The 14,258-nt window shown below is 37.1% G+C and overlaps 1 protein-coding gene across 8 annotated transcripts in view; it reads left to right on the top strand.

The window, feature by feature from the left end:
• Positions 1-14,258, top strand: part of LOC127952144 (NACHT, LRR and PYD domains-containing protein 12) — a 91,100-nt gene that overhangs the window by 26,250 nt on the left and 50,592 nt on the right. The gene's annotated exons all lie outside the window — the stretch shown is intronic.

The following is a 14,258-nucleotide window of genomic DNA, read 5'->3' on the forward strand; positions in this document are numbered from 1 at the left end:
CACAGTCTTAATAGGTTTTACAGCGCAAGTACTTTTAGCATTTAAACGGTTGGAACAAAACTCATCATAATGCTTATTTGAGAATTGTCTTACTAGTCACATGGAGCGAAGTGTCCTGGAGATGCTGTCAGAGCAGAGCTGTCGTGCTGCGAACCGTCTCGATCAGGCTCCTGAAGTCCCTCTTCAGCGTCTCCGTCTGCCGCAGCGTGGTGTCGTTAACTCCGGCATGAAGCACGACCGCTCTGGGGCTCTCGCCGTCCTTCAGGATTGCGGGTATCTGCCCAGAAACATCGAGAACACGAGCACCAGGCAAACAATGAGTGTGCACTTTACCTTCGGCTAACGTAGCACTTACGTGTCGGACGATGGAGTCTCCGATGATCACAGCGTCGCGTCCTGTCTCGCGGAGGGGAGCGAAGCGGTTCTGGATGGAGATCTCGAAGGCAGGAGGGGGAGAAGTAGTCGCCCGGGACCCAGCTCGCGTCCTCCGCTGTGGATGCACCCAGGGTCCGTGGTGTCCCGGCGTACCCAATTTAGTGGGTACAGGATCTAATAAACATGTTGTTGGTTTAGATACAGTGATAAGTTTATTTAGCTCTTCCTGTCCTATGGTTGTAAAGCATTGCAGTTTATCTTTGGGTGCGATGGATGAAACTGAAGTGTTAGATGCTGTAGAATCTACATTCGCTATTGTATTTCTAATGTTATCTATTTTATCAGTGAAGAAATTCATAAAGTCATTACTATTTAACGTTGGTGGAATATTTGAATCAGGTGGCGTCTGGTAATTTGTTAACTCAGCCACTGTGCTAAACAAAAACCTTGGATTGTTTAGGTTATTTTCAATGAGTTTGTGTATATGCTCTGCCCTAGCAGTTTAATCGGTTGGAACAAAAATCATAATGGTTATTTGAGAATTGTCTTACTAGTCACATGGAGCGAAGTGTCCTGGAGATGTTGTCGGAGAGAAGCTCCGCTCCAATTCTGCTGGGGTGTAATCCATCAGCACGAAACAGTCTAGGACGCTCCCAGAAAAGATTCCAGTTATTAACAAATAGCAGTTTCTGTTCTTTACACCATGACAACAACCATTCATTTAAAGCAAAAAGTCTACTGAACCTTTCGTGTCCTCGTCGATACGTGGGCAGTGGTCCTGACACGACGATCGTCGCCGCGGGCGTCGTGCTGGGAACCGTCTCGATCAGGCTGCTGAAGTCCCTCTTCAGCGTCTCCGTCTGCCGCAGCGTGGTGTCGTTAACCCCGGCGTGAAGCACGACCACTCTGGGGCTCTCGCCGTCCTTCAGGATTGCGGGTATCTGCGCAGAAACATCGAGAACACGAGCACCAGACAAACAATGAGTGTGCACTTTACCTTCGGCTAACGTAGCACTTACGTGTCGGACGATGGAGTCTCCGATGATCACAGCGTCGCGTCCTGTCTCGCGGAGGGGAGCGAAGCGGTTCTGGATGGAGATCTCGAAGGCAGGAGGGGGAGAAGTCGTCGCCCGGGACCTAGCTCGCGTCCTCCGCTGTGGATGCACCCAGGGTCCGTGGTGTCCCGGCGTCGCGGTGAAGGACATCTGGGAAGATCGCGTCCTGGGTGCACGGATTGTTTTTGTTGTAGAATACAATAGAGGATATTCAAGCGTTATATAAACGGAAACAATGTATAAAATTTATTTTTAAGTTAAAAATAGTCAATGAAAAGAATAGTGACGGAGCTCAAACGCAGTACAGCCGTCAATAAGGTCACAATAAGGTATGTGTATTATTGTTGTTTTACGGTCTTGATCTAATAATAATAATACTCACTAGAAGGCTGTATTATATTTAAATGTCTATTCGTTTATGTTTCTAGGTGAAATGCTTGCTGTGCCTAAAGGAACTGACATACAACAAGAACACCTCCTCCACGCTCAGGCATTATCGAGCACTGCACAGACTACTAACAATCTTTATCAATATTTACCCAAAGTGAATCTCACAAGATCTGAGGATCCACCAGTAAACTGGGCTCAACATAAACATCTGTATCCTCATTTATACCAGCTGGCACTGACATTCCTCTGTTCCATGCGAAAGGACCTTTTCCAAGGCTGGAGAGGTTCTGTCCAAAAGGAGGAATCGTCTAAGCCCCAACACACTTGAAAAAATTCTGTTCCTCAATAAAAAGAACGTGTGATCCTTCCTTCACCCACCCCAAACTGAAGTGTTGCAGTTTGTTCCTCTAAATCCATAGTCCCATAAGCAAAACACTGCACTAAAACGATTAACAATTTAATGCACAAAACACACCAGAAACAATTCTTAACCTTTCCCACCCCACACATTTCTGATGCATTTTGCGTTATTACACTAGCCCCTCCACCATAAGAACTAAACTCAGTCTCACTTCTGTCACTATTCAAACAATTTATGAATAATGAATGAACTGTGTGTGACAGTTGTCTCTGCACAAGTAAATTCAGACAGACAGAGAAACATTTTATTTGATACCCAGGCAATGGACAAATGTCTGCTCAGGTCATTGATTCAGTATGTTTTTATTGGTCTGCCAATTCTTTGCACAGTAGCTAGGTGTCACTAGTGAGCAATAATGAATGAAGCTTCGAGTAACGAACCTTTTGGTGAAGCAAAGGTCTGCGAGGTCTCAGTGGTTCAGGAAGCCTCATTTTGCCATCATTAGTGGTAGGTAAGCAGGATGATCAGGTATTCCGATGATTCCAAGAGCAGCACAGACAGTAGAGTTGGTGATTCTCTGACGAGACCAGACAGAGAGTGAAAGGAAGTGTGGGCTTAAGAAGTGGCAGTGATGAGCGGGTGCAGGTGTGGTGACTTCAGTAATCTGGTGTAGAGGTCTTCACAGTGCACCCGAGACCCGTCGACCCCGGACCCGACCCGGGACCCGTACGGGTTCGGGTCTATATTTTAAATCATCAGCCGGGTCCGGGTCGGGTCCGAATCTGTTACCTCGGGTCCCGGGTCTGTTTAACATTGTGTGTAATACCCGTGCGATCGCCGATCGGAGTCATCGGACTCGGAGAACATCCGGCCGTTATCAAAGACTGCTTGTGTTTTTTGTAACTTGCAACTTGTAAAATTAGGAAAAGAAAAGAGTGAGCCAAAAAAAGTGATCTCTCTCTCTCTCTCTCGCTCGCAGACTCAAGAGTTAATACAAGTGCACACACGGTAATGCTTGCAGACTTGACACACTCATGTTTAATATATTTCAAATCAGCAACACAATCTGAGGTGAACTGTCACATGAATGTTTTCTATTACGCTCAAATTGCGTTAAGGCATTTTAGGTTGATAAAGCTAGCACGCATGTGCAGTCATGTTTCTATGGCAAGCAGTGAGGGACACTTCGACCGCCAAACCGCGTTTTACATTTTCTCCCATTTTTATAATATTATAAATGAACCGTTTAATCTTAAAGTTTTAGTGGTTCAGATTCAGACTTGATGCAGAGCAGAGAGCACAGACAGAGATCAGATGATAATAGTAAATAAATAATGTCAGCGGCCATGGCATTGCACGAGCGATCGTTATTATAGTTCAAAAGGCAAACAGTGTAAGTTATTATGCGAATTAACTCGAGTCAGAATGTACATGTGCACAGTAGCATTTGTCATCCGTCACCGTGACATCAAGTGGACTTTTGAAGCTGAAATAATGAGTGGATTCAGCTTGGACTTGGAATAACGAGAGGAATAACATTAATAACTTTCTTGACGGAGGATTGTGATGCATCACAGGCAGTCAGGTACAAGGAAGAGAGACCACGGCTCTTTAAATTAGGTAAGACAAAAAGCTGTATTCTTCGCAACAGGTTTATTGACTTGTAATAGCAATTTAAGGTGGAATATGTCAACGTCGGGTCCAGTCGGGTCTGTGTCTTCCCGGCGGGTTCGGGTCCAGATTTCAAGTAATATACGGGTCCGGGTCGGCATTTCTCGGATCTACACGGGTCCGGGTCCAGCTTTTGAAATAATAGACGGGTCTGGGTCGGTTCGGTGTACTACATTTCGGGTCTCTGTCGGGTTCGGGCAAGAATTTTTGGACCCGTGAAGACCTCTAATCTGGTGATAATGAGCGGATGGGCGGAGTCGGGTGATTGGACTCTGATGGTGTGGCAGGTGTTACTGGTGACTCCGTGACAGATACATCTTGATTCCCTTCTACGAACTGATGGCGGTCATATAAGTACGATTTAAACCATGCTAATGCACTTCCATTAATGCTCTTCTTACTAAGTGTTTTTTTTTCCCCCAAATACAAATATATATATATATATATATATATATATATATATATATATATATATATATATATATATATAAAAATTAAATAAAGATTGATTTTCTAAATAAGAAAATGATATAAAATACTTAACCTTGTTTCCTGGGGGGATCTAACTTAAGTGCATTTTACTTAAGTAAAATTATATGCCAGTGTGGTAATAAAAATAATCTTAATGCAAATGGAAAACAAGATTATACTAAGTGCAAATCTACTGTAGCTCATCCATCAACACATAAGGTTAAATTCTACACGTTTGAATAATGGCTTCAATGGTGTAGGCAGTTATGTTTTGGGCAAGGAAAACTAGCTTGTAACACGGTCGATTGGGTTCGAGTCCGGCTTTTGCCAAGCTCGTTCTTCTCACTTTTCCCATCACATGTCACATTAGAATTTATTTTCAATAAAAATGAATAAAATATTCTAAAAGTGGAAGTGCCTAACGAGTGTTTAATGATGATACAACTATTTCTAATTGTAATAAATATAATAATTTACAATCTGTTATTATGCGTCCTGTTAATGTATAACAATACAGAGGTGCAAATGGGCAAAGTATGTATCTGCCAGTATAAAGTATAACTAGCATCTAATTATTATTTACTAGGGGAGTAACGATTCACTCGTTTTCTCGATGCATCGATTACAAACCCTGTCGATTCATGCATCGATCTTGAAACATGATTTTTGAATCGTGAATCGCCGATCTTGGACAGTAATCGATTCAAAATGCTAAGAATCGAATGAATCGCGATTTCTATAGCGATTCAATGCTTTCAAAATGTATACACATTAAATTACTACACGCACAAATTAATGGAGACCTTGAAGAGTGTTCGTGAATCGTGCCTCTTATCTGTCCTTCACGCGCTCCACTGTTTACCGCCTGAGACTGTCACAGGATTGCGCTCGCGCTCTGTTCGTCTCTGACGCAGCTGACGTGTGATCTATAGGACTCGTGGCCAGTAATACTAACGTGAAGAAGTTTTACTTTTCTGTAGTTTGTCAATGGCTCTCTGCATCTTACCGACGGAGTTACCGGAGCCGTCGACAGCTGTATTTATTCCATGGATGGAGCAGAAATGTAAGTGTCTAAATCATGCGCACAGATCCATTGAATGATAAATGTTTACAATGCGGATGAACAGAATATACGAAGGAAACTTTTAAAATTAACCACAGCATTAACAACGACCTTGAAATAAGAGCGCGAGATTTATCTGATAATATGCATGAAAGTAGCGTTTGTTTCATTCCCAGCAAACATTTGGACGTCTTTTGACTGTTGAAAAGACGTCCATCCGAGATGTCGCGTCATGGTTGAAAAATAGTTCCAAAATGAAAGTTGAACCGACGTCTTTGACGTCTTCTAGACGTGAACTGCACGTCTTTTCTGCACGTCCCTGCGTCGATTTCTGGACGTCGTTGTCTTCTGGATTTTTAAATGCGTTGCTAAATATAATAAGTGTATATATATAAGCCTGCATATAAAATAATCACACACCCACTGTGTAACATCGTGTAAGGCAATCAATTATGTCTTGAGGTTTAAAACATCTTGACAAAAGTTCAAGATCGGTCCAGTCATACATGAACGTCCATAAAACATCTTAATCACGTGTACATCACTAACAATAACACATTATTTGTGGACATATGCAAAAAAAAGAAGCATGTTCCGATTTAGCACATTTTATTGTTTTTCAACAGTTTAGCATCTGTTAACCAAACTAAAATACTAATTACAAAATACTGAATTATTATATAAAGGGAAAATTCTTTCATTTACTCACCCTCATGTTTCAAACCTGTATACCTTTCTGTGTTCTGACCATATTGTTTTCATGTTTGCTTTACTGGGACATTGACAAATAAGAATCTTAAAGATGATAATATATTTAAAAATGTGTTTTTCAATGTTATCTTTGTATCCATTTTGGATTTCTGAAATAAGTTTACAGGCCTACCATTTTTTTCATCAGAAATATGATTTAATGAGGGTCATCACTGAATAAAAAGTGCTGAAATACTCAATCTTAAAGTCCATTATTATTGGTAAAAATTTCTATTTGCAGTGTTTGTTTATTAATGTTTTTAATATATAATAATATAAATCAATATTAATTGCATTTATTTTAAAATACTTTAATCATATAATATTAAGAATATTATTAATATTTGAACATGTGGCATAAACACCTTGCAGGAGCCATTGTTGTCATGTGACAAGAAAATCTTAAAACATAAGACCCTCATCATAAAATATGTTTAAAATCATTGCTATTTATAAAATCAAAGTGGTGTAAATGATTTTAAACTGTATAGAACCGACATGAATTAAAATATTACATTTCTGAGAATGTTTTCTACTAGAATGTTAAAAGATGGTTTCTTTTTATCAATGCTTTATTAATCTTGTCATTGACTTACACAGTTGTCTTATAAACACAAAGATATTTGGAAGAATGTTTGTAACCAAGCAGGTCTCACAATCCATTAACTGCCACTGTAGGAAAAATTATTATGATCGTAACATGAGGGTGAGACATTTATGACTATTTTCATTTTTGGATGAACTATCCCTTAAAAACAAACTACAGTTGTTTGGCTCATTTCTTGTAACCTCCACCCCCATCTCTTCCCGGAGCAAGCTTCAGGTGTTCTGTCATTGCTGCATCCACTTCAGAGTCTCCACCTCTTCACAGCATCTGAGGCAAGAGAATACATTTCTTTTTAAAATAAATAAAATAAAACATTTGAGATAAATGACATGCACTTATTTTCAAAATATCTTTATGGTCTACAGCTAAAAAAAAAACAAAACCCTTGGACCAAGATGAATGAATCATGAATGAAACATTAGGGGAAAAAGGTAATCAACAAGCATTAGATTTTATTTTTATTGTACAAAAGGTGTTATGCTTTAATGTGATGCCCTTGAGAAACAATCAGTGTAACTGTGAGAAAGTGAACAGGACATTTCTGAAAAGCCATGAGAGCTGTGATGTCCCCTGAATAATTAATTAAAGCGTGCCAATAAAAATTACATCAATATAAGTAACTTTAAGCCTTCTGCTTGATGTACCGGAACTTCTGGAAGAAAGCGAGATCTCGCGAGATAATCTATCCTATCGCGGGATTTTGTAATATCACGAAATATATCAGTATGTTTTGTGTCTACATCTTGGCAGCACTGTTTTGGCAATTACATCCAACTCAGACCGAAATTGTGACCGGGTATATATCTGTTTTACATGTGTATGCATAGATTCAATAAAAATAATAACAACAAATACATAAAACAGGTTGAAATAATGACTAAATTGCAGCATTGCTTTGCAATCACTTAACCACACTGGGCTCTTTGTGATTATAATTTTTTTAAACAAGATAAAGTGAATATATTAACTTTATATATATATTTTTTTTCCTGCTAGTATTGCTTGGACATCTTTTCACAAACCATGACGAGACGTGTAAAAGACGTCTATTCACAACCTCTTTAAAACCTCTTAAAAACTACTTGGTGCACTTTAATTAAATATTGCAGTATTAATCAAGGTGTAGGCACAGCTTTTGCATATTCCACAAGGATTTCACATAGGATCATGATGGACGTGTAACGCACGTGTAAATGACATCACTAGGTGACGTCCTCTCACAACCGATTCACAATGCTGGTAAATATTGAACTACACGTATCTAAAAGTCAAAGAAACAATTATACATGAAACCCCATAGAACTATAAATGTGTACAAACATATCTAAATGCATTTTTAGGAAATGTTCTGTGTTACATATTTCTACCGATTTATGCCGTCCTACCGCGACTATTTTTGGCCGGCCACACGACGTCACCGTCGGACCAATGTTTGCTGGGTTAGCAAACAGACATCTGGGCGTTTTCTCTCGTAAACAGAGATGAAGACGTTTTCACACTGAAAGAGAAGTGATCTCGCTCTCATAGACGTGCCAGGCTATATCTGCAGCTAAGCTGAATAAAAGCAGAATGAACTGATGAAACTAAAAAAAACCCACAAACAATTTATGAATGATACAGTGCTAATTGACATTTATTACAGTACAGAAACTATAACTATATTTTCTACCTTATTCTGTGCAGAAAATTTAAATAATTGCTAATTAAATGTAGCCTAGTATATAAAACAATCATAAAATTGCCATTATGAAAAAAATATCGATTACAAATGATTGATTATTGTCCAGCAGTGTATTTGATTTATTACAACTAATTAAATGTAATTAAAAAACAAGATAATTCCTTGTAACAAAATAAAATAAATAATAATAATAATAATAATAATAATAATTATTATTATTATTATATAGGCTACATACATAAAATGATTATATTTGACATTTCTGTCACTTCTGAAATTATGGCTACGCCCCTGGTGTGACAAAATGTTAGCTTATACATAATACTCTTTAAGCTCTTTTTTAAAAACTTGGCTTACATACATTTTTACGTATGCCATGTCGCATCATTAAACTAGCATTTAACAATGGACAAAAGTTTTTTTTTTTTTCTTTTCTAACCTATGGTTCTCTAACCATAAATGCTACTGTAATTTGCCCCCTGACTAAACATTTAAAGAATTTAGTAGAAGCATTTAAACAATCCCGTGAATGCACTTAAAGAATGCAGAATCGAATCATTATAATCGAATCGAATCGAATTTAATTGTGAATCGAATCGAATTGAATCGTTCTAAATTTGCAAAAATAGTTCTTGAATCGAATCGAAAACCTATGAATCGTAATCGAATCGAATCGCTGCCTTGCCAAAGATTCACAGCCCTATTATTTACACTTAGCCTGTTGCAAAGAACTGCTACTTTTACATGGTAAATAGAATATATCACGATTTTCATTGTACATTTTTCCTGTAAATAGCATCTAGAGTACTTGCACTTAGCCTACTGTAAATAGGATCTACCGCTAAGAAAGTGGTTAATTCCACTTAGTGTAAATAGCCACTGCCGTATTTTTCTTACTCTATTGGCAGATAATTTGTAAAATAAGAGAAAGGCACTTAAAATATTATTATTAATATTATTATTTTATATACATTTTTTGCCCATGAGAGTCTAAGTCCAAGTCTAAGTCTATAGCAAGTGTCATTAATGACAGCCCCGTCTTTGTATTAATTTTTTTCCATGTATTTGAAAATGTTTTGAATCTTGACCGTTTTACAATGAGATTATCTTTGGGACCACTATTTGGTGCAACACCAATATTGTACAAGTACCTGCTCACGTTTGCTTTTTTCTGCCTGTTGCTGTTTAAAACTAAAAAGTGTTCCACAATATAGGCATTTTAATGGTGCTTTACACATTGTTAAATTATCTGATGTCCTAATATTTTTGTCTTCACATGTTTAAGGCAAACAAAGCCACTGAATGCACTTTTAAGAATGTTTACATGAGGAAAAAAAAACATGTTCAATCTGTATACATTGTATACTGTATACATTATACAAAGGCACTTAAAATATTATTATTAATATTATTATTGTATATAAATTTTTTGCCCATGAGATACCATAAAATTAAAATTGTTAGTTAGCATGTGAGTGTTATGCACGTCAAAGTTGGTAGCTGCTGCTTTGCTGTGGCTTAAATGCTGTTTTGTTTTGTTCCAGTTCAGTTTGCTCTATTGTATTTTATTCATTAGGTTTTGTTTATTAATCAATTTATTTAGTTCATATTGTTATTTGGGTTGGTTGTATTTCTTTGTGCTTAACATTGATACTGCTCCATTACGTAGCTGATATACTGTGGTTTATTGACTTATTTTTGTTCTTTCTGATTTTGGTTTATTTGGTTGAGGTGGAGTGGGTTTAAATTATTGTACTTTTTGTATTGATTATTTTATTTTTTTTTGTTTTTTTTTTATCATGGAGCAGTGAAATGTTTTATGCAAAAACATAAGAAAGAAACCTCCTTGTTTAGTCTGTTTGTGAACTGTGTCTTTTTGTATTAGATTTCTTTTATTTTTGTGTGTAGGGGTGGCTGGCCCATGTGAACTGACTAACGAAGCCAGTTTTATTTTTTTTATTATTGATGTTGAGTTCAAAATGTTTTAATAATTAAGTGAAATAAAATTGTAGCCTGTGGTTTGGTCTCTGCTTGTGCTTTTCATTTAGTTGAAAGCCTGTTATCGGGGAGTCTTCAAAATTGGGGTCTTGAGTACGGGCCTTACTAGTGTTTCACTAGTTCACGCTTACATATAATTAGCTGAGGTATGGTATGCGTATTTGGCGTGCTGTCCGGGGAAGGGCTCCGAGCTCGGGAATGGCCCGAACCTAGAGTACCCCCCCTTCCCCGTATATTGTAAAGTGAACTTGAAGTGGGGAGATGGGGTGGAGGAGGGATGCTGATAAACCGTCAATGGATAGAGGTAAGTCAGCTGTATTTATACTGTGGGATTGATTACTTGATTGTGGTCCACCTGTGATGATTAGGCTAAGTATCTGACGCGCTCCTCCCGAATCTTCATAGATAATTACATAAGTTGGTCGAGTCATACGGTCACAAATGCATAAAATGTACTCATTCACTATGTTAATTTTACTCATTTTAGTTACGTAGATTTACTTAATTTCTACATGTTTGAAATTTACTTAATATTCAGGCAAAAACGTAAAAAATAAAAATTTAGTAAATTCTACTTTTTGTTTTTTCAGTGTATGAGAGGAGCAGCTTTCGCTCTCAACCAAACTAAGATAAAATGCTGCGATGCTACAGTAACATGCAATAATAACACAGCTGTACATAAAGCCTTTATAGATGGTGCCTTCCTTAACTCACACAGATATCGCTGATTCATCTCATAGTTTGTATATGGGCATTGCCATGTCACATGAAGGACTGTTAAATATCAGTCAGTATTATATGAAATACATATGCAACCTCCCTGGTCAATGATTCTTTAAATATTTTCTGGAATTCTGTGTCAAAGATCAGTTACTGACATATTTACAAACTAATCACAAACCTATACATAATATATATATATATATATATATATATATATATATATATATATATATATATATATATATATATATTTTTTTTTTTTTTTTTTTTTTTTTTTTTTTACAAAAATCTTATTTTTTCGTATTCTTTCAGTGAAGTTGAAAGCTTCAAAAAGTTAACATCTTTGGTTAGTTTGATTTGATATTACACTGAGTTATTGAAGTGTTATTGCTTTTAACCAAGACAGGCCATACTGAATGTATTGTAACTATTCATTTTTCTCTCATGTAGGACATGTAATGTCCCCTGCTTGTGTGTTTTTTTTTTTCAGTAAATGTACCCATGTTGTCTACTGATGTTTCAGAGGAGCTGATTGCAGTATCTGAGTGCTGTGGTCCCAGCTTTCATCATACCTCTCTCACTTCTCTGCTGTCGACTGCACCCTATTACTGAGCCTTTTGTTTAACTTGTACTCCACCTTATTCTATATTATACACACTAATGAACACTACTTATTAAGCACCCCATATTTGAAGCTATCTAGTTCAGTTTTATTCTTTATTAAAAGCAGTGTTTGTGGCAAATCACTTCTTGTCATTTAAAAAATAAGATTTAATTTAGCACACTCAAAATGATCCAAACATTGTTCATGATCCATTTTCCTCGATCCAAGGTCTATATTATACAAACAAGTAACACTCTTCATTAATTCATAAAATAAGGGAAGAACGAATACCAGCAATATTCTTATCAAGTCAAGTGGTTTTATTGAAGGCTTAACAAAATGAGAAAAAGATAAAAATCTAAACAATGAAACAAAAGGAGGGGAGGAGATAAGGAAGAGCAGAGGTGATAGCAGTGTTATGGCTACAGGTGTTGCTTAACAATGTACATAAAACTCAACATTAGCCATGATAGTAAGGGCTACATTTAGGCATAAACGTTCATATACAAGATAACGTCGAACTCCTAATTTACATATATAAAACCAGTATGAAACTTCTATCGACGCTTCATCTGGTTCATCTTTGCATTCTAGTGTACGCAGGTGAGGATCCAAAGGTTCAAACAGATAAGGCAGTGGACCTGCACTGTCATCATTCTGATCAAAGTGTGAGGATTCTGCTGGGGAGAAGTCCTCCACTTCCACACAGCTCTCAGAAGCGCTGTAGCTGCTGCTCTCAGCATCACTGTCCATCTTGCCAATGTGTGTGTGTTTGCATTGTCGGTGTGTAAATTAGCAGTATTTATTCACTTTTTGTAACTCCCCTTTCATGTTATTCTCCACCCTCTACCCCCACACCTCCCCCAGCGAACAACACCCCTTTTCAGTACAAGGTGTGAAAAAGCACCTCTGAAACTGGGGGTTTCTTGACCCTTTAAAAGTACACTTCATTTGTGTTCCAAAGATGAATGAAAATTGGATATGGATTTGGAACGGTATGAGGGTAAGTAACCGATGACAGAATTCAAATTGTTGGGTGAACTGTCCTTTAAAATAATATTGTGTCCTACTATAAGAAAATGGTGTCAACCCTGGAACATTTTACTATATAAGTATATAGCAAGTGTCATTAATGACAGCCCTGTCTTTGTATTACATTTTTTCCATGTATTTGAAAATGTTTTGAATCTTGACCGTTTTACAATGAGATTATCTTTGGGACCACTATTTGGTGCAGCACCAATATTGTACAAGTACCTGCTCACGCTTGCTTTTTTCTGCCTGTTGCTGTTTAAAACTAAAAAGTGTTCCACAATATAGGCATTTTAATGGTGCTTTACACATTGTTAAATTATTTGATGTCCTAATATTTTTGTCTTCACATGTTTAAGGCAAACAAAGCCACTGAATGCACTTTTAAGAATGTTTACATGAGGAAAAAAAAACATGTTCAATCTGTATACATTGTGCTGGATTTATTTGCTACTAAAGATAGGCCTATGCTATAATTTCCTTAGAAATTTCTGCATAATGGATTGTCAGTGGTACAGAAGATAATGTAAATCTACAGAATTTTCAGTTTTAAAGTAACCCAGTAGTGGAAATCTATTTTTTTTTATGTTGTTTAGTTGTTTATGTGGTGTTTTTCATTTGCTTTTAGACAAACCATGTGCCAATCCATTAATCAACACCACTGCACTGCACTGAGTATTTTCACCTTAAAATGGTAGTTCCCCAATGGCAGTCCCAGTACAGCACTTTTGGTTTGCTAGGTCACAAAATTCAATAACGAATTCCTATCATTAGCATTAATAGCATCAGATCATAGCATAGAGATTGCATGCAAAATATATCAAAAGGATTACCAGCACAAAAATAAAAATAAAATAGAGCAAAAAAGCCATGAAGTTGTGGTTTAACATAAATTTAAAACCTCTAACTTGAATAATAACCTGCGGCAACAGTAGAAAGGTAGCCCGGAGTTCGACCCGACTCCCCCGCATCAGTGTCTGCCCTTCACATGCATTGCTCGCGGGCACAAATTAAGAATCACAAATTTGGCTGCATTCGGGTCTTCAATAATTTTGAGGACACAACATCGTCAAGAAAGTAATTGGAGCGACTGTTACAGTATCCACTGAAGCTGTCTGCTAGTAAAAACTGTTTTATCAGTCATAATCTGTGGATCAGGAGGTCCTGGCTGGTGTGACCAAGTGGAGGCGGGGCTAATTTTCATATTCATAGATCTGCATATAGTAAATGTAAATAGTAAATATTCACACACAAACAAAAAATTAATTAATTAATAAAAAAAAAGAATTCTGCCAGTATATTATGTTTTTTTTTTTTTTTTTTACCAGGTGTGGTTTATACAAACACATAAGGCAGAATAGTTTCTATAATGTAATACATGTTTTGTCAATAAGCACTGCAATATTCATATACTTTAACAATTACCTGGAAATGTTCTTGAAATGACCTTTTTTTAGTGAAGGGCTACCTGACCTGT

This window comes from Carassius gibelio, chromosome B3 (genome assembly GCF_023724105.1).
Source record: "Carassius gibelio isolate Cgi1373 ecotype wild population from Czech Republic chromosome B3, carGib1.2-hapl.c, whole genome shotgun sequence".
Classification (NCBI taxonomy): domain Eukaryota; kingdom Metazoa; phylum Chordata; class Actinopteri; order Cypriniformes; family Cyprinidae; genus Carassius; species Carassius gibelio.